The 22,552-nt window shown below is 41.4% G+C and overlaps 1 protein-coding gene and 1 long non-coding RNA gene across 4 annotated transcripts in view; one reads left to right on the top strand and one right to left on the bottom strand.

Annotated features, from left to right (window-relative positions):
- cntln (centlein, centrosomal protein) overlaps window positions 1-22,552 on the top strand; it is a 377,543-nt gene that overhangs the window by 47,764 nt on the left and 307,227 nt on the right. The window contains exons 1-2 of one of the 3 annotated variants that reach the window (XM_058066901.1): window positions 14,400-14,431; window positions 14,617-14,667. The gene's annotated coding sequence lies outside the window, so the exon portion shown is untranslated. The other 2 variants (XM_058066911.1, XM_058066919.1) reach the window with 2 other exon arrangements.
- LOC131125460 (uncharacterized) lies at window positions 10,925-14,181 on the bottom strand. The gene is made up of 3 exons (XR_009129032.1): window positions 13,901-14,181; window positions 11,412-11,506; window positions 10,925-11,334 (listed from the first exon to the last, which is right to left on the bottom strand). It is a non-coding gene; the product is annotated as an uncharacterized LOC131125460 (long non-coding RNA).

Here is a 22,552-nt window from a genome sequence, read left to right as displayed (position 1 = left end):
CTGCAGATACTTTCCTCAAGAGAACCGACAAGAACATGCTTTATCTTTTATTCAACATATTGTTCCCAGAGTTTCCATCTTTTAAGCTGCCTCCCTTGTTGCTTTCCTTCTGGGCAGACGCACAACATCTTCAACCTGACTTCACTTGTTGTGACACATGTTTACCCCGAGGGAGCTGATTGATTGGAGGGAACACAGGTGGAAGGAAACATAAATGCAACATTCACTTGTTGACCTTTCTTGGCCACGGCGCAGAGCATTCACACTCGTCAAACAATCTGGACATTCATTCATTCATTCATTTGTTCATTCATTTTCTAATGCTTATCCTCACGAGGGTTGCAGGGGTTCTGGAGCCTAGCCCAGCTGTACACCCTGAACTGGTGGCCAGCCAATCACAAGGCACATATAGACAAACAACCATTCACACTCAAACTCCACACAGAGATGGAATTGAACTCGGGTCTCCTAGCTGTGAGGCCTCCGTGCTAACTTTTAAAACATTCATTCATTCATTTTCTATTGTTTATCCTCACAAGGTTTGCGGGGGTGCCGGAGCCTATCCCAGCTGTCTTCGGGCGAGAGGCGGGGTACACCCTGGACTGGTTGCCAGCCAATCACAGGGCACATATAGACAAACAACCATTCACACTCACATTCATACCTATGGACAATTTGGAGTCGCTAATTAACCTAGCATGTTTTTGGAAAATTGGGAGGAAACCGGAGTACCCGGAGAAAACCCACATATGCACAGGGAGAACATGCAAACTCCACACAGAGATAGCCGAGGGTGGAATTGAACTTGGGTTTCTTAACTGTGAGGCCTCCACGCTAACCACTCAAACACCGTGCAGCCCCATTTTTGAGGTTTATTATCCAAAAACTAAAGAAGTAGAAACATATACAGTATATTGTATAAAAAGTTCAAAATATTTTAATGGTGTATAAGAAAGAATATTACAGTCAAAAGTATTATATACAAACAGTATTACCAGGGTTGGTTCTAAAAAAGCAGATTACCCTCAATATTTTGCACATGAAAATGCCAAAAATGTTAAGATGAATGAAGAAGAGATGGCCGAAGGTGGAATCGAACTCGGGTCTCCGAGCTGTGTGGCCACTCGGTCAACTGGACATACAGTATCTTAAATACTACAAGTATTAAATTATCACAGAGACATTATTAATTAAAAAAAAATTATGATTATTGTCTGACAACACAAGTGAGTAACTGCTCATGTTCAAAAAATGTGAATATTTCACATGTACTACCTCAGTGCTTTTAGGCATGGAATGCACCAGCGCTGCACAGGTTGGAATCCCCTTCTACTCTTCCATAATGACATCACTAGTGGAGCTGGTGGATGTTAGACACCTTGCTGCTTGAGGATGCATACTTGGCCACTCCATCACCTTCAAAGTCCCGACTTATATTGGTGTGTTTAGGCTTGTTATTATGTTGGAAAAATTATGTTGGCGTCCAATTTCTGCTTCGGAACATCACAAGTTGGAATCCATTCCCCCCCCCCCCCCCCCCCCCCCAATGAACTGTGGCACTTGAACAGGATGCTAACAAATTATCTTGATGCTCACTTGTGTTATTTAGACAATACTGGTTGTGTGTTGAATTTGTACCAGATCATGAATGCATTCTGGTCTACAAGCTGTACTCTGACTACTCTAAATGTGAGGGCTGTACTATAAGATACTATACCTATAAGCTCTTTGAGGACAGTACAGATAGCTATATTGCGTATAAGATGATACTGTCATACAGCATCACGCTGTAACATGAGGCAGATGTCTCCACCTGTACTTTCTAAGTACCCCAGACTGTTAGCAATTCAATCTCAGGGCTGCATCTGCGTGTAACCTTGTAAGCCGCCCCTCCTGCCACCGCATTATTGTTCTCACTCGGCGCTGTTCCATCACACGGAATGTCTCCGCTCCTTTCCATACAGGTAATACGGACAAATGGGTCTTTAATGCTATTCGCAGTCCCTTCCGACATTCCCTCGCTTTGTCATTACGTTGCCTCCCCGCATTTTGAAATGCGTTTCTTCCACCTTAAGCAGCACTTTATTGCGGCGTGTTATTTTGTTCAATCGGATTAAATGGACAATATCTAGGAATCCATTTGAACCCGATCCTCGGCCAATTCCATTAACTGTCATACTTGTTCAAAGGTCTTCGGAAGCCAAATGTGTAAGTTGATGCATCATCAATACTGGCGCAGAGAGACTTGCACAGTCTTTAAAAAGAAAAACCTTACATTTGATGTCTTTCCATGGAGGCGCCAGATCAAATCAGCAACACGGCAGACTTGCTTTTAATACGCTTAAACACTGATGAGATGCAACTCTAGACTTTCCCCGAATGGGACCACGGCACTCTCACTCTAAAGTGGTCTCATCCATGGAGTTAGGCATGGAGACAGTAACGGTACACCATAATCGGTGTGTACCTCGGTTTTCATGGTATAGTTCGGTTAATCGTTGGTGATAAATAATGGCCGAAGTCTTTGGATTTTTTTTTTAACAATAATTGTATTTTTACCTTTGGTAAAATGACCAACATTACATGATGTTATTTTATTTTACATGTTATTTTAGCATGGTGCCGATATGAAAAACATAAACATAGCTTTAATCATATTTAAAATATAACATAACAAACTGCAAAAAGACTGTAGATAATTCTCTAATAAAATCAAATATTATGTTAAAAAATGTACTGTGGAACTTAAAATAGCGTATGCTTGTTTTTCGATTGATAGCAAAAATGTACACAAAAAATGTGCCTTGGTTTGTGTACTGTACTCACATGTTTATTTTGCTTTCTTGAACCAATCCTGGTAATACTGTTTGTATATAATACTTTTGACTGTAATATTCTTTCTTACACACCCTGAAAATATTTTGAACTTGTTTTTATACAACATACTGTACATGTTTCTACTTCTTTAGTTTTTGGACAATAAACCTCAAATGGGGCTGCACAGTGGACAAGTGGTTAGCACGCAGGCGTCACAGCTAGCAGACCCAAGTTCAATTCCACCCTCGGCCATCTCTGTGTGGAGTTTGCATGTTCTCTCCGTGCATGTGTGGGTTTTCTCCGGGTACTCCGGTTTCCTCCCACATTCCAAAAAACATGCTAGGTTAATTGGTGACTCCAATGAATGTGAGTGTGAATGGTTGTTTGTCTATATGTGCCCTGTGATTGGCTAGCCACCAGTCCAGGGTGTACCCTGCCTCTCGCCTGAAGACAGCTGGGATAGGCTCCAGGTTCCAGACTCCACCGCAATAAGTCAATTCCCGCAAACTTGGATTCAATATTAATAAACGGAATAATAATAAATAACACCATTATTGCCACCTTTACACTGCTATTATTCGTTAACATCCCACTGTGCAGGCTACAGTATGACAACAACTGACATAAGACATGGCCACCGCTGGAATAATAAGCTACTGAGCTAACTAGTTAGCCTCTCCAATTGACTTATTTACATATTCAAATGAGAAATCTTGTTCCATACAGACCAGTGTACATGTAACGTTTCACCCCTAGTTGACACAGACACTAATGCAAGTCTTCTGACCACTCCCCACTTCCCATGTCCCCGTCCTGAAGTAAGTTTTTTCCACTTTTGCTCATGAAGCCTTGAGAGGGGTGAGGCAGGAACTTGGGCGTGCGACTCCCTGTGGGAAATATTCCTCTCTGGGCGTGTTGGGTGGATTCCCCCTCACGCCCCCCTTTCTCTGCTGCCTGTTGGGACCCCTCTCTTGATGCTGAGGAGGGAGAGGACACCAATGCCCTGAGCAGCCTCTCAGATTTATTGAAACTTCATGTCCCTTCTTGGTAGTTCATTTGTCAAGAGACCTAATTTACACTGGCCCTTAAGACTAATTGCAAATTTGCAAAAAAATGCTGATGTCTTTGGAACTGATGAAGAGGGATTTTTTTTTTTCCCACTCCTTCCCTCAGTGTCCCTCGCCATGCATTTGCTAATGCGTTTCATCTGTGAAGCATAAAGTAGACATCGTTTCTGTCCTCTATACGAGTGAGAGACCGAGGGATGTGAGCGAGAGAGCAAACGCTCCAAGACAAGCCCCACCCCCCTCTGTTGGGACTTCTAGTAAACAGGAAGTTGTGACAAAAACACAAACAGTATTTACTGTTTAATTCAATTTGGGGGGTTCTATCAAGCCGCGAGGCAAAAAAAGCTCTGTCACAGCAAATAGCATGTGATGATTAACAGTGTGATTTAACCAATTGAAGAAGCCGAAATCTGGATAAAGGTGCGGATGGAGGAATGTATTTTAGTCAGTTACTATAGTCATTAATGGAGCTGTCAGCCTTCATGAACCAGAAAGCAGCATTGTAGCTTGCTAACAAATACTACATTACATTAAAAATACATTAGTTTTAACTTTTGTTAACAGTTTGGTCTTGTGACATTGCCGTGACATGGCAACTTTATAGCCTTACTGAAAACTATAGGGTTGTTAGAATAGTCGACGACTCGTCTGTTTGATTGTGACGACACAGCTTTGGCATACATTTTTACATCCAATGCTTTATTTTGTTATAAAAAGCCCATTTTGATACAAATTCAGCCTCATTTGTGTTATGATTTCTTTAACAGGAGACCTATACTTATGTAAGATGGTGGTACGTAAACATAGCAAAGCCCAGGGTTTGCTATGTAAACGTCTTTCGGGAGTGAACGACATGGCTCAACCTTAAAACATTCAAACAAAAATTCATTCATTCATTTACTACCGCTTTTTCTCACGAGGGTTGCGGGGGGTGCTGGAGCCTAACCCAGCTGTCTTTGGGCGAGAGGCGGGGTACACCCTGGACTGGTGGCCAGCCAATCACAGGGCACATATAGACAAACAACCATTCACACTCACATACATACCTATGGACATTTGGAATGTGGGAGGAAACCGGAGTATCCGGAGAAAACCCATGCATGCACGGGGAGAACATGCAAACTCCACACAGAGATGGCCGAGGGTGGAATTGAACCCTTGTCTCCGCTAACCACTCGTCTGCCGTGCAGCCCCCATAACAAAAATAAAACATTAAATCTGTTTCTATACATTCTGTACAAATGTGAGATTCATTCGACAAGAATTGCCTAAATTATTGGCCTGATGTCAAATTTTTTTTGGGGGGGGGCACCCAGCATATTTTATTATTAGTCCACTAAGACAGCACTACTTTTTCCTGGATAATGTCCGACCTCCAATTTAGAACCATTATTTTCCCCATCAGAAACAACGGGACTTGAATTAGTCAGGTCCAGGGTCAAACTGTCACCATCATCTCCTGGGCACGGTGCATTAGCGCCAAGGCCGGTTTGGCGCCACAGCGAGCCACTACACGCCAATCACATAATCATTGGCGCAAACTGTTGCCAACTGGCGCCGGCCCAGTGGACTCCTAGCATCATTGATGCAACTTGGCTCACGCCGTTACATTCCAGTGGATTCCAATAGGCGGATTGTTTGTGACATTTGGTTCCACTTGGCGGACACTTGGCACCGATTGCTTGATGCTAGTGGCGTGATGAAGATTTTAAACATTTTGAAATTTTCTTGCAGCCAAACTCAAATTTTGCTGCCGTTATGGGGCCACCACGTGCCAGTTGGGAGGCAGTTTAAGCCACTGCACGCTACGAGACACCTTATTGGCGACACTAGGCGCCCGCCACAGCAAATTACATTGGTGCGAACTGGCACCAACTGGCACCAACTGGCACCAACTGGTGCCGGCCCAGTGGACTCTTAGCATAAGACGTCCTACATGGCAATGGGTCAAAGTTTTTTGTTTTTTGTAGGATGAACCTGAATTGTAACAACTTAATACAGGGGTGGGCAAATATTTTGACCCGAGGGGCCAGAACATATATTTAACACATACACACACACACACTATTTTATGCTTATAATTTTCCTTGAATTATTTGTCCAATTAAATTTTTTTAATTTATATTTATTTTATAAATTTTTATTTCGTTCCCATGTCCCTTTTTCAGGAGCACTTTAAACATCATACCACATCAAACTATGTAATTTAATTTTACAGTTATGTTGTTGTTGTTTTTTACTAAATAAGACATCCAACTTGCAAGTCTTGTAGCTAGTTTGTATGTTAAAAGTTGAAATACTTAGAAAGCAACTAGCGGGCCGGATTCAAATACTTGGTGAGCCGCATGTGGCCCCTGCGCTGGAGTTTGCCCACCCCTGCCTTAATACTTTACAATATAAGTTTGCGTATTTGTTTTTATTTAATCTCTATGTAATTTAGTTCCACATTTGAACTGGAGCTACAATGAGACGGATAAGGCCTTAATCATGGATTGTCAGATTCCACGTTGTCCCCACAAGAAGCTAAAGTCTGTTAAAGACAGATCATGGGTTCACTCCCGGCTTTTGATGCAGCATCCAACACTAATGTTTATACCTTAAGAGGATGTGGGGGTGTATTTGGGGGCTAAAAAGCTGATGCTGTGGTCTTCTGCAGATGTGATTGCAGAACAAACGCTGCCTGATTGGAAGACGTAATAATATGCATCCACATGACTCAAATCAGGAGATCTGCCCTCATCGGGCTTTTCGATGCATTTGCTGTGCTTTGTGGCTCTTTTCATATGCAAGTATTTAGAAACTGACGGATTCTTGTCATGGAGTGTTTCTTCTTTCCCTCTGCATGTGGACACATTTCATTGAAGCTTTCCAGTAATTATCCATTCCCCATTATTCATTCATTCATTTGAAATTCTTACATAATGTCCTCGCAGCTAAGCAAAAAATCCTCGCTATTGTGTTTTGAGGAAGCAGTTTTGGCACGTAATTTCAGAGCACATACATACACACACGGAGAGAAACAAAATGTGTTCAGGTTTAGCTTGAAGGGTCGAGCAATTATCTGATTATGAAAAACATTACATGTCGAAAAGAACAACAATATGTAATTGGCGTGGGGTGTGCGAGCTGCAGAGGACCAGATGTAGAGATGTGTGCACGGCTGTCAGTGTAATGGCTAACAGCTTGGCCACACAACCCTGCACCTAAGGAAGGGTTCAAACTGCAATAAAAAGTAAAAACAACAAAACAAAAACCTCTGCAAGCGTTTGGTACTACCAGGCACTTGCATTTGATGGGTAAAATTCACACTCTAATGGGCTTATAAAGGATTTCTCCAGCGCTGAATGGGCTCAGGCAGTGCCAGGCCCATGGACTCCTACCGATTCACAACATCCCCCCCTTCTGGGCACATATGTGCTAGTTACCTGCTGCAGCTCTGTTGTTAAAGGGACTGGATGCAGCGTCTTCCTCCAGCTGCCTGGAGTTTGCCAACATGCCAATATATGTACCAACATAATGCCAGTGTTATAGCCCGCCTCTTTAACTACTAATGTTAGCTACCATAGAATGCATTGACCAATGAGTGCCTGTTATTTTATTTGGGCCCTAATTAGGACCGTTTTTCTGCAGTTTAATTTGTAACTGAAAAATATTGATCTTTTTTATCTACAATTGGTTCTTTTAAACCACTATTGGTAACATATGCTAGCCTGTGGTGGTAATGTTATATTTTTGGATGAATGAAAAACAAATGTGGCTGCACGGTGTTCGAGTGGTTACCACGCAGGCCTCACAGCTAGAAGACCCGAGTTCGATTCCACCCTCGGCCATCTCTGTGTGGAGTTTGCATGTTCTCCCCGTGCATGCGTGGGTTTTCTCCGGGTACTCCGGTTTCCTCCCACATTCCAAAAACATGCTAGGTTAATTGGCGACTCCAAATTGTCCATAGGTATAAATGTGAGTGTGAATGGTTGTTTGTCTATATGTGCCCTGTGATTGGCTGGCCACCAATCCAGGGTGTACCTCGCCTCTCGCTCGAAGACAGCTAGGATAGGCTCCAGCACCCCCGTGACCCTCGTGAAGAAAAGGGGTAGAAAATGAATGAATGAATGAAAAACGTATGTGGCTGCACGGTGGACTAGTGGTTAGCACACAGGCCTCACAGCTAGGAAACCCGAGTTCAACTCCACCCTTGGCCATCTCTGTGTGGAGTTTGCATGTTCTCCCCGTGTATGTGTGGGTTTTCTCCGGGTACTCCGGTTTCCTCCCACATTCCAAAAACATGCTAGGTTAATTGACTCCAAATTGTCCATAGGTATGAACTGAGTGTGAATGGTTGTTTGTCTATATGTGCCCTGTGATTGGCTGGCGACCAGTCCAGAGTGAATTCAATGAATGAAGGAAAAATGTATACAAATGCATACCGTCCCTTTAAAACAATGGTTTTAAATGGCAATTGGTGACTCGAATTGTGGGAATTTTTCAACACAAACCTCTCGTATTTTTTATATACTTATATCGTATATCTATATAGAGAGCCCAAGCACAGTACCATTAGTGTAAGCACATTCTGTAGCTAATTCAATACAAGCCATCATAAATGTAGGAGAGCAAGGGGGGGTTATTGAGACCTCCCAGGTTAAACTAAAGAGTCTGCTTTGCTCTTCCCCCCTAAACATTTGTGGAAAATGTCTTTTAACTTAAGGCACCACCCTCCTGCACCTTACCCATGCGCTCCCCCCTCCGAGAAGGACAGCCCTCACATGGGGAATGCATTCCCCCAGGCAATCATCCAGAAGAGCAGATTGTAAATATTCAAAATGGAGTTTAACACATCCCATTTTTCTCCTGGTCTATGGCCTTTCATACCTCATCCCTTTCAATCCCATCCCTGGATCCGATGCCCATGGTTGGGCGGCGATGGTGGCCAAGACAGGAGTTAAAGTAAAAGCAGAGACGGGCTTTGGATTCAGTTTCATTTTGATTTGTGTTGCAGCAGGAATGCAGGCAGACATTTTATGCCTGTTGTCCACAAAGAAGAGCCAAGTTTTTTTTGTTTTTTTTTTTACTTCAGTGTTCAGACATTTGAAGTCCGATGTGCACAGAACATGGTCTTCCCCCCCCCCCCCCCCCGCTTCTTCAGGAAACAATGTGTTCTGGATGCATGCATGGATCCACACCTAACATTTCTCGCCTCTTCAGAAGAGCATAATAATGAAATATTTCCTTTAATGTGTCATCTAACACTCTGTAAACTTGTGGAATTGCTGATTGTGAAAGATTTTTTTTTGGACAATTCACACTGTCTAATGTTTGCAGCATTTCTTGAAATGCTGGCTCTTCAATTGTGTTAAAGAACAGAATTTTTGTGATTACTTTCTGTGAACGCATACCATTTTTGCGCTGTTGTGTTGTATTTACTTTGCCGACCAAACGCCTCAGTGAGTGTTGACTGTCAAAGGCTCTCCATCTCGATATGTAGGGGTTTTTTTTGCAGGTGGATTAGGTGGATATGTTTGTGGCATTTATGGCATTTGGCTTTGCAGCATCTTTTCCCCTCCTAATTTCAACGATGTTACCTTGCATTGCTCCTCACAAAGTTTCAGCTTAATTAAAAAATGTAAATACACTTTCCTCAGATTTTAGCCTCTCAGATGTGAATATTTGTTGAATTTTCTTAGTCATCCATGAAAGCAGACCTATCTTTGTGTTAGATATTCACACACATTAGCTTCGACTCAGAAATCACTCCACACTCTTTATTGCTCTCTGGTTCTACCATATCTTACTTATTGTGTAGAAATATGGGGTGATAACTATAATCTTCACTCGATAAATGTACTGCAAAAAAGGTCAGTAAGGATAATTCATAATGCCGCCTACAGAGAACATACTAACTCCTTATTTCTAAAATCACAAATACTTAAACTTGCTGATATAGTTCATCTTCAAACAGCTAAAATAATGCATAAGGCTAAAAATAACCAATTACCTAAAAATGTCATCCAATACTTCTCTACAAGAGAGGAGAAATATGATCTCAGGGAAGAAGTACATTTTTATATGCTAGGACTACGTTAAAAAGCCATAGCATTTCAGTATGTGGAATCAAACTATGGAATGGATTGAGTAAGGACCTCAAACAATGCACAACGATGAGCCAATTCAAGAAACAATACAAGCAGTTGATGTTTGTCATATCACCTTGTACTTCGGTACAAGGTACATTATTTAAATAAAACAACTTAAACTGTATTATGGAAAGCAGGAAGTGAACAAATGTAACAGTTACTGATTGTAAAAGTACCAGATGGAGGGGTAGGATTTAATAAGCTTTGCTTCTTCCTACTCCTTTTGGACATGTGGAACTGTGAACTGATTATGGGATGCACTCAATTGTAATCTGATGCATGTTCAAATGAAATAAAACCATTACCATTGACTTAGGAAAACAATGATTATTGCTTTTCACTCTTTTGTTTTTGCCACTAATTGTTTGTTTGGTTCATATTAATTTGGTCCATCTCAGGCTTGACTGATTATTCGATTAATCGAAACAACAAGCTTCAGATTAATCAACAAGAAAATAATCTAGTTATCTGTAAACAGCTCAGGGGCTTTTCTTTCTTGTGCAAAGTGCTTTTGCTAACCAAACATGTGTGTTTACAAGTCATTTTGTCATAATTTGTGCTTTTTTACATAATAGTAGTGTAGCACATTTATGTTCACAGTTCTAAATCAATCAATCTATCTATGAACATGATATTAAACGAACAAATGGGTGCTGGAAAAGCCTCTTGAAAGAGTTTGTGTGCAAATACAAAGAAGTCGTACAAAGAACTCCCCGGACAAACATATTTTAGTCTGGGGGAGAGAAGTGATGAGTTGTCACTGTTCCTGATGCTTGAAGGTGTGGCCAACGTGCATCCAATACTGTTAGGCCAGTCATGTTTCAGAAAATGATTTTATTCCCCGAACAAGACAAAAAAGTTGCAGATAGGAATTTAGCATTTGCATAGAAGTGATTTTGTATTGTTTGTTTGATATGTGTGTCCTTCCCAGTGGTGGTGTGATGGTGGCTGTGGTGGGATTTTAGGAGTGGGTGTTTTTGCTCCCTTTCAACAGTCTCTCCACATGGCCTCCTGTCTCCTTTGTCTTTTTATAGCCTCCTTCTGGGAGAACTGCACTCTCCCCGAATGCAACACAAGCCAAAACACCTCTCAGTTCCTTCGCCAAGGCCCGTTACCCAGGGAATAGCGCTATATCCCTCCCTTACTAGTACACGCCTTCTCTCATCTCCCCCAGTCCGGTCGGTGCTGGACACAGATTTTTTTTTTTTGGAGCATTGGAGTTTTGTTATGTGAATCATAACGTTAGACTGTGAAAGTCGAGCGTGGGCTTTCGGTTATTCCTGTCACCTTTCTGTCATCTTCATTTCATCATCTTCCCCCTGCAGTGGAAAACAGAGCGGATCATTCGTTGCACTATGAAATCATTTGGACAACTTTATTGAAAAAGTATGCTGACCAGTGTGTGCTCCTCACTACCACCTCTGATATTTTCCCCTCTTCTGCGTCACCTTTTCTCCAAAATTTTTCCAAATCGATTTTTTACATGGGAATCTGTAATTTGGAAAAACATAACCATCACATCTATTATGTATTATAATCAGTTTATAGAGGCCTGGTATTGGTTATCTGTCATCAGTTCTGTTTGGTACTCTGGTCCTGGGCCAAAAATAAAGGTATTTGGTGCACACCTTTACAGGGTTTGCTGAGTGTTCACACAAAGAACACATGCATAAAGTAAGGACTTGACTGGTCAGCTTTTTTGATATATTATGTAACATAACTCAAATATTCTAAACCAAAATGTCTGCTGGGTTGAATATTTAACTTATTTTTATAGTCTACTATAGTTACCACCTCAGATTTCACAAAAAGCTTCTAAAATATGCTTTTAAAGAGTGCTATTGTCACACACACAGAGGGATAGGGAAAAGAGAGCAGAGGAATTACACTTCCAACACATTTTCTCGTACACATTTGTCATTTCTGCATCCTTTTTGCTGATCTTCCAGAATCTGCACCTATCCCAGCTACATTGCTATGGCTTCCCAAAACGATCTATTTTAATTTATTCACCCATGATGCTCTAAACATTCCTATGTAATTGGTCACACTCCCAAGCGCTCCTGAGGACTTCCGGACTACTGCCGAACCCCACTTTCTAGTTTTGTGGGTATAGGAGTTAATAAAAAAATGAATAAACTCTTTGGAGAACTACTTGAAAAGTGGCTAGGCATGACCGGTAGCTCATAAGCTACTGTTTGGAAACCCCTGACTTGGCGTGTATGAACTCAAAGAGGGGTAACGTCGGTCTGCGTTTATTAAGTGCAGACAATCTTGGCACAACATCGGTAGTGGAAATGCGGTCATTACATTTTTTTTGCAGGACTAGTCATATTTAAAAATACTTAAGGCTAATACTAAATACTAAAGCTACAGAGACAACCGCTTACTTGCACAAAATAAACAGTTAGGACGCTGATAAATTGTTGCTTACAGATCAAGTATGGGCCCAAAAACACAGTATGGTCGACCTATGGGACACAAGTTTGAGACCACTGCCTTTCCGCTTGTTTGGTGCACAACAGTTTGGAGCATTGTGTTGGCACTTGACCAAAACAAATGTACTAGCAGAGCAAACAACATGCCTGTATATACAGTATATATAAAGAAATCTGAGGTTAATCAGCATTCTATTGGACATTAGAGGTTCCACTGTTCCACATCTGTCCATCCACCCAGGCTATGTTTCGCAGCATCACACACACACGCACACACACACACAGTACACGGACAGGACATGCTCGTTTATCTTCCGGCCACAGTGGCATACGCAGGGAGCTGGCACTGCACAGATGTCCACTAAGTGCTGATGGAGGATGTGAGCAATAGATGTGCTCCTTAGCGGTGCTGATGCAGGCGGATGCCGCTGTGCCCCGCCACCATCATTATTTCTCCACTGTGCTGAGGAGGGGCAAGCGAGCAACGGGAGTTAGCATATGTTTGCATTTGCTGTCCCTCTAAAAAAGCGTAATTAGCGTGTTAGCAAAGGCTGGCGAGAAGGGGGGAGGAGGTTTGGATTAAAGTTGTAGGTAAAGGAGCGAGAGAAGGACAAAGAATGATTCTTAGCTTCAAAGTCATCAATCCTCACAGGGGAGCTGGTCAGGGGTCTGATGCTGTCAATGGTAACTTACTCCGAGGATAGCGCAGAAAAGACTTCGATAATGACATCACCCTGGCACTGAGAGACGGGTCTGGCTTTCCGGGCCCTTCCCGGCACTTTGAAGTCCCCCTTGACGAGGGCTTTGCGGCTCGTCTGATACTGGCCATGGTGCTCTCTGCACGGATTGGCCACAGAAGCCACCCGGGTGGCTTATCAGATTTATGGAGGCTTAACGTAGGAGTGTGTATGTGCCATGATAAAGTGTGTGTTTGTGTGTGTGGAGGGAGAACCGGGTGAAGATGGAAAGGGTCATCCCTTAACAATCCACCCGTCACACCTAATTTAGGCTGGATTTACCATGTCCACATGTACACAGACATTTTCAAAAACACGTTTTTCATTGGATTTTCGTCCAAATATAGTTTTGGTCCTTAAAGATGAAGCCTTTCCCATACCCGCGATGGGTGATGCCAAACCGTTCTTACCCATATGATACCAGGCAACACAGATTCATGAAATATATATTCTCTGGCAATACAACTGTTTGTGGAATACACTACTAGTACCAGTTATGAAATATTTCTACACTATTAATTGTTTAAAGTTAAAACAGTTGTACAGGTATACACATAGCCATCCCTCGCTACATCGCGTTTCGAACATGGTGCGCTAACTCAATATATTCATGGCCTAAATGAAGCATTTTCAAGGATAAAAATGGCTAAACAAATGAAAATACAAATATAAGACATTCAGAAGATGTTATATGAAGCGAAATCCATTACCTGTGACTTGTTTGTGCCTTTAAGAAACAGGACCTAGGAAATGATGTGTGTGACATCAGCTTGCTAGAGTTGACGATAGCTGAGCCTTAATTAGCAATAAGTTAGCAGTGTGGAGAGTGGCCGACAGCAGCTCCTGTGTGTATGTGTATGTTCACTGATATGTGTTATCTGCTTGTAAATGAAGCAATTTGAATGCATCGTGAGTCTCTCTTTAACTACAAAAGGTACAGTAGAGTAGTATATTACAATAGTCGCTAGGTGTCAGTAATATTGACGAGACAATAGCCATCACAGGAAATAAGCTGAGTCTGTTATCTTATTGTAATTTATTGTGTTAATTTACGTACATAATTTTATTTCTCAAATAATTCACTTCTTGTATGTATTTGTCGCTATATACATTTTTTGTATATCGTCAATTATTTTATTTGCACTTATTTTTGCTGTGTGAACTTTGACATCGTGATGATGTCACTTCCGGCCTTTCTGGCGCGCTTCTCTTCAATCGCGTTTTGGACTGCTGAGGACGAGGTAAGCTAGTCGGTGACAGGAATGGTTCACTGTATATTCATTGTAAGTGTGAATATGTTACGCGTTTCACCCCAGTGCTTATGCTTATATTATATTCAGCATGTAAAGACACATTGTGAAAGTTACTGTTGTTAGATAAGTTAGTTTTAAGGAGTTCGTTTTTTTATGTGGTTTTCTTTTTGTAGGAAACGTGTGCTGTCAAGTGTGTTGACGCTGCTGCTGTTTGTCGGGCACAGGTATGTGGATCCCTTTATTGTTTTATTTAATTTTCATAAAGACTCTATTCGCCTTTTGAACTGCTGAGGACGAGGAAACGTGTGTGTTGACGCTGCTGTACATTTTGTTTGTTGTGCACAGTTCGCAGAGGAAATAAACGCCCCCTTCGGTCGGCAAAGGAATTGCAACCTCCCACCTCGTCTTTCCACATTAGAACACAACAGAGTATAATTTAATAATAATAATAACTACATTATTTACAGTGGTGTTTACCCCTTTCTTGGTTTCTTTTTTTAGAATGTTTGTCACACTTAAATGTTTCATACCTAATGTGTTTCATTAAGTGATAAGCTAATAAGTTTGCAGAACATATGAGTATCAGATCACTGATACCAGCCTCAGTATTATCAGAATTTCCAATGCATCAATACTCTGTGGGTACGGTATGAAAAGCAACCAAGACATATTTTTGGCAATAATTTTTAGTTGAAAAGTGAATCCTAGAAAAAATAATGAATAACCGTGGTTCCAGTGTATTCAACGTCAAGCACGTCATTCACTGCTACATAATTTGCCGGCTAATTGTCTTTGCATAGTTAAACGGTCAAACATGGGAATTTGACAGCTACATTTGAAAGGCCTGATTTTGTCCTTAGAATATCCAGTTTAACGCATGATCCGTTACCAAACTGTGCCATGTAGGAGCCAAAAATAATCTGACTTGTCACTTGAGCCATGTAGTTAAAATCCAGCCGTAGAGTCTTGACAGTGAAAAGGCAGCAGTCACGGCAAGCTTGGTCTAGCCTAGCACTTTTACACTCACAATATTTTGTCATGAAATAAAGCCGTTGCGGTTGTCGTCGTGAGGAGGAATTAAACTTGACAGAGGCGTGTTTATCCAACCATTGTAGCTCTACTGTATGTTACCCGTATAAGCAACAAGGTCAGAATGCTGTTCTGCCCCATGAAAGCGTCTACTGCCTGTATCCAATTGATACGTCGACCACAAACTAATAGGATGTGGAAATGTTACCTTGAAAATTGGTGCTCTTGGAGGAGAAAGTGCGCACCACAATCTTGTCTTGTCAGATTTCCCCAGCTAAGGTTTCCGACACACACTTCAAACTCCAACTAATGAGTGGAAAATCATTACCAGGTTCTGCACGACATTAAAGAACACCATTTTTTGGGGGGGTGTATGCGTACTTGCCTTGGGTTTCACCGGCTGTCTTTCTTCTAAATGTTAGCAAATCTTTTTCACCTCCAGCACAAACAAACATTGAACTATCGGCGATCGCAGCAGACTATCAAAGGGAGCATTTGTTTGCAATAAAACGCTGGTTTGAAATGGCTCCAGTGCAGATTTTTGTGCTCCAGCATCGGGCCAACATATTTCATGCCACAGAAAGAAAAAAAAAAAGGTGGGGGCCTTTTATAGAAAGTGTGTAAAAGAATAGCTCGTCGAACTCGAACATCATTCAGTGTTGTTTTTAATTGCTCGCTTTACAAAGGCTTTCTTCTTCCCGCTGTCATCTCTTTGGATGACTTGGCCCCCCCATTAGGAGCATATCAAATTTGGGTCGCTGTTCCCAGCCTCCGTAACAGATACGGAGAATCGATAAGAGCATTATAATGCGGTGACGGACACTCCGCTGCTAGTGTGACAGTGGTTCTTGACTATTCCTCCGAGACCTGATGGAGGCAACGCATTGCATGAGTTGAGTGGCGTGAGAGGTCGTTAACCCTTCACTCATAATGTGATTTCAGTGTAATGCTACTAAAAGCATACAATGGGAGCCGGTATTTTAACACCAGTGAGTGTGAATGGTTGTTTGTCTATATGTGCTCTGCGATTGGCTGGCCACCAGTCCAGGGTGTACCCCACCTCTCGCCAGAAGACAGCTGGGATAGGCTCCAGCACCCCCGTGACCCTCGTGAGGAAAAGCGGTAGAAAATGAATGATTGACTGAGTGTGAATGGTTGTTTGTCTATATGTGCCCTGTGATTGGCTGGCCACCAGTCCAGGGTGTACCCCGCCTCTTGCACGAAGACAGCTGGGATAGGCTCCAGCATACCCGCAACCTTAGTAAGCGGTATAATGAATGAATGAATGTTTCTTTTGCCTTCACTTGTCCTCCATGTTTAACCAAGTATCTTTGCCGCTACAATAACACTTCTTAAAAACACGCCCTTTGACAAGTGTTATTAACATTTGACATTAGCCACGTATACATGGACCCAAATATTCCAATTCCATTCGGTTTATTTGCTCAAACGGAAAGAATGTAACCTTTGTATACACCTCATTCCGAAAGAAAAATGCCAATCCGAATGAATATATAATCGGATTCACAGGGGTGGAATATTCCTTTCCCCAATCCGATTGAGGTATCTTGTACCCGCTCAATCGGAAAGTTGTCAGACTGCGTTCTTCTTCGTGGTGTTTTTCTTCTTCTGTTGTTTCTGGCGGTTGGCAAGCAGCTTTCGTGTGCACTAGCGCCATCTGTGGAACAGAATCTAAACCCTTCTATACGCCATTCACAAGTCCCGTTTTATTAAAAAAGAAAATACATATCTATATAAAACATGTGCCAAGCTTAATTATAAAATATGAACAAGATTGAACTTTATCTTTTCCTGTTCCTGGGTGCGTTCTTTCAGCGAATGCTGAGATATGACGTAACACGCAGCTTGAGACTTTTTTCGATTTAAAAAAATGGAGGCGAGCAATCGGCACTGGACTGCTGCGGAAAGTTTGTTTTTGATTCAAACTAAATTTCAAGACTGGACGAACGAAAAACTGGAAATACGGAGTTATTCCAACAAGTGAAAGAAAAACTCGAGGAAGTCAGTATCACGTGATGTTGGTGTTTACGCTTTACTGCACATGCCCCATTGACTATTCTGGTTGATTATAGCGGCGCATGTAGACACGCGATTGGAATATTCCTTTCCGGAAAGAGAAAAATTCCTCATGTAAACATGGCTACTGTCATGCTGTGAAACGGCGTCATTGTACAATCAGCGTGAGTCCCAGTGAGCTCGGACAGAATGGGCACCATTTAGGGGTAAAAATGTGAAATCCATTCCCAGGTGGTTCTTGCGAGCTGGGTGGAATAGTTCATGGTGGATAAAAAACGAGCAGCGGGGTTTGTTCAGGTTCAAGATGCGCTGTGTCTGTTGGCAGCTTGTTGGGCCAACATTGTTTGACGTTCTAGCCCTCGTGCGTTTTTGTGAGCATTTGAGGGCTTTATAGCTCGCTGTGACTTTGCCGCCAATAGGTTCCAGATGCCGCCGGTGTGGGAACCGGGGATTGGAGCGTGAGGGGGGCAGGCAGAGGGGGAAGAAGCATAACCAGGTGTGACCCATTGTAATCTGGGATGTTCTCCATGGATATCTAGACTATTATGTGCTATGCATGTGTGTACGCTGAAGGAATAATGGGCCGTGCAATGTGTTTGCAGTCTCACACTGGACACCCAGACTTATAGACGGACACAAAACACTTGATTTTTGACTAGGCCTGTGCACAGACGCTCTGCCAAGGCACAGAGTTTATGTTTGGAGGTGCGCTGTTCTGCACATTTGCTGCTGGCATCGTCCTGGTCTAACATATGGCAGCACTCTGGGCCCTCAGGCCCAGCATTTGGGCTTCAAGCAGAACCTGCCAGCCCCAGAGTGGCCGACTATAGGGGGAAAATTGTACTTCCAAAGCACCAATGATAAATGTCTACATTTCTCCACATGATTACTTTTAATCCATTGTGTCCCCCCCACTGTTTTTCTCAAGAAGCCAGAAAAAATAGAAATACTAATAATAACACTTTTCCTGTTGCAAAGATTACGCTTCACATTTTCAGTAAAAGTTTTAATCATCCATCTTCTTCCACTTATCCGAGGTTGGGTCACGGGGACAGCAGCCTAAGCAGGGAAACCCAGACTTCCCTCTCCTCCCTCCATTGGATTCCGAGGCATTCCCAGGCCAGTTGAGAGACATAGTCTCTCCAACATGCTCTGGGCCTTCTCTGTGGCCGCCTACCGGTCGGACGTGCACTGAACTCCTCCCCAGGGAGGCGTCCAGGAGGCATCCTGACCAGATGCCCTCTCATTGTGGAGGAGCAGCGGTTCTATTCTGAGTTTCTACCTTCTCACCGGAGTTAAGTAAAAGTTAAATACCATAAAAAATACAAATGGAATCGCTGAGCACTGTAAAAAGCTTCATCTGGAAATACAGTCGTTCCTCGCTATTTTCTTTTTTTCTAAATATAATTATTAAATGATTACCGTTTTGTGCTTGACTATGGCCTATTATTAGTCAAAAATTGAAATTAATGTTAGATTATATTCCCTTTCACATTGGCCGATATCAACGATACCTGCAATTAGAGGCAGGTGCCTGTAACTAAGAATGTAAAAACTGGAGCTAACTGAATGGAACAAAACAGGAAGTGACTACAAAATAAGGGCATGGAAACATGAACTAAGGCATATAAAGGGAAAAGACACCAAACTTTCACAGGCACAATTATGCACAAATATTTCTACCGCTTATCCTCACAAATATACACAATGAAATGAAAGACACAATTTGACGGTAACTCAAAACTCAGAATATCTGTGTAGTGCCATGTGATATATATATATATACGATAGATGCTGTATATGATATGATTGTGATCTGAATCAAATGTGTGTGTGACCTTAGGTAAAGAGAATAAGAATACCAAATTCTCAGAATGTTGTTTTAGTCACATGAATTTCAACGGAACTGCAGTTTATCTGATGAACAACATGACGGGGCTGGACACACCTCCACCCTAAACCCTCAAACGGCCCCTCTCTGTTTGACTTTGCGTGACCTCCTCCAGCGGGCAATTCCCCCTTTTAGATTATTTCCCCACGTGCATGTGATTCTCCGTTTCCCTGACGATAAGAACGAGCGTTAAAATGGGGTTGAAGCACATTGAGAAGAAGAATATGAAGTAATGATAATGGTCGTGCTTAACGTTGAAGAACATCACCTGTGTACACTTTGCACAATTTTAACTTGTACTGAAGGGAGTCGGAAGAAGCACAGCTTATTTAATCCTAGTCATCTGTGTTGTAATAATGAATAGATATTATATTAAAGTCAATCAATAAAAAATGTAAAAAAAAAAGCAAACAAATTGAAGATAAATGATAGGAGACAGTATGGTTCTCAGTCTTCCATATACTCGAAAGTAAAAAGCCAAATAATATCCTTATCCCCTTAAAAAACAACCTTCCTCCTCTGTGGGGTGAGGTTACTCCACTGATGGAAATTCTCCTGCCTGCTCGCCCCGCTCGCCTTAGCCACATCTCCAGCTAATTTACAAAGATCCCGAATTATTCTCTTATCTGTGCGGCTTTAAAGGTTGTAAGGTTGATTAACAAGGCTCCCCCCGTCCTGTTTATCAGTTCGGGAGCGTGGAAAATAGCCGGCGATAAGTGCACAGGCCATTAAACATTCTATTTCCCCTAATATTTGTCGGCATCCATCTGCTTAACTGATCTGCCTTCACTTTAATTAAAAGGGATTCCCGTCTTGTCGGGGAGGGGGGGTCATTATGCGGTGGCGGATGCCAGGAGAGGAGTTTGTGATGAGTTCAGCGTTCCCTCTGTCCCAGGGTTGCCAAAGGGCTTTTTTCATTTCTCCCATCCAGACTCCTCTCGCTCTGTCGGTTAACCCCTTATGTCTCCTTGCACGTCTTTATTTAAGCTCTTGGCAAAAAGAAAAAAGAAACTATGTATATACATTTTCAGCAAAAAATATATCTAAAGTATGTGATAAATAATCATCTTTTTCATTTCATCTTTTTGTATTGAGTTGTGGACTCCTATAGAGGAGCTACACACAATAACCTGCACACAAAGCTTTCTAGATCTTCCACAATCTGCACCTATTCCAGCTGTATTTCATTGGATTTTGTGCTTCCAGTGAAAACGGTCTGTTTTCTAACATTCCAACCATTAGGAATGGTAAAGAAATGTAGCTTTCCCTTACACCCCAAGAAAACACTTCCTGGGTGTAAAAACAAAAGTGCACGGCCATATAAGGAAGCCAGCCTATCTATGACATCACAAACCTCCAGTTTTACCACGCCCTCTGAAACCGAGCATTCACAGCCAAACCCAAACTCGACTCACATCCAAATGCGCAAACCTCATTAACTGAAACTTTGGCATTGTTTAACATATATTTTAATATATTAATATACAAGCCATTAAAATAAAATATAAAAATACATAACATTTAATTAATAAATTAAATTAATTAGAATTAAAGGTTTAAAAAAAATAAAAAATAATAAATTATTTCTAGAAAGATTTTTATTCAAATCAGATTTCATCAAAATAAAATTATAAAATAAATATTAATTTCACCACAGGTATGGATACATTTTGGAACAACAGTAACTGCAAAAAAAGCAGTGAATAAATTATGAAAGATTAGAAGGCAAACAACAATATTCTTATCATTATTAACAAGAAATGCAAAAAAGGCCAAAAAAAACAAACTACAAATTGCATTGTCATAAACGGCCACCATGTATTTAGTTATTCCATCCACCCTCCTTTTTTAAGCGCTGTCTACAAAGTTTTCCTGGTTACTGAAGTGCAGCAACTCACTTCCAGCTCCTGTGGCCGGCTCCAGCAGGCATGAAGCATCCCGTCTCCTAATGGTTTGATTTGGCCAACACTAGTTGGATCGATGAGGCTGTTTACAGTTTCTCTTTCTCCTCATCCCTTTTTGTCTTTTTTTCTAATTTAGTGTTCCCAAACCATGGACAGCGGCGTGAGGGCGCGTGCTGTGCTTGCATCTTTGCCCTCCTCCCCGCTCTCCATCACTGTCCATTGATGTTCCACCCTCCTCCTCCTCGAACTCCTCCTCCTCCGCTTCCTTTCTTTTTCCTCTTTTTCACTCTTGTCCTGGACGTAGAGCTGCATGCCTCCACACTTCTGGACAAGACTGATGGCTCGTCAATAGCATTAGCCAGCATTGCGGGCCTCACTGGTGTAGAACTAAATCAATGAGATCCAGAATAAAAAAATTGTATTTGGGCCACAGTTGGCAAAGAATTCCAGAGAAAATTATTTAGAAGTTTACTTTTAAGACCGAAAAGGCTTCTGTTAGAATTGTTGTATTATAGTATTAGTATTCTTTTAAGCCAAACATTTTTAATGTGAATTTTTAGATGTAAAATCATCTTTTGTGTCTTCAGTGTAAGTGTGACATCATCATTGTTGCATACATAGAAACGTCATACATAGAAATGTCATATGGGAGACGCTTGCAGTACTTGCTTTGTCCTGAAGGAGTGAGGGCATGCGTGAGCTGGAAGGTGCTTCTCACTAGCGTTCTTCCATAGAGGAAGAACCGAGAATGCTCTTCTGAATGAATTAATTCAGGAATTGGACTGCTAAGAGGGAAGCTTATATACCAAAGCTCACCAGGAGGTGATCAGACTTTTACAACAAAGTATCAGAACGCTTCCTGGAGAAGGAAGGTACATGTACTTCCTATACGCATGAAAGGTAATGACATAAATGTTATTTTTCAATTAATAAAAAAATTAAATGAGACTAAGAAGTATTTGTATTAATATTTAAAAAACACAAAACAGCACAGTATATCAAAAATATACTATAAAGGACAATAAAGCAAAAACAATACAACGTGATCAGTAAATATTAATGTAAACTATAATAACAATAATATATAATATAATAACAAATACATGGGAAAATAATAAATACATTTTCACCATTCTTGGATTCTTAGAATGTGTATCATTGTTTTTGGGGGTCTGCATAACCCTTACTTTAAAAATAAAACTATATAAAATAAACAAAAAAAAATAATAATTATATTATGAAATCAGG

Source organism: Doryrhamphus excisus, chromosome 1 (genome assembly GCF_030265055.1).
Source record: "Doryrhamphus excisus isolate RoL2022-K1 chromosome 1, RoL_Dexc_1.0, whole genome shotgun sequence".
Lineage (NCBI taxonomy): Eukaryota > Metazoa > Chordata > Actinopteri > Syngnathiformes > Syngnathidae > Doryrhamphus > Doryrhamphus excisus.
Note: the sequence above shows the minus strand (reverse complement) of the source record. Positions and strands in the feature narration are given on the sequence as shown.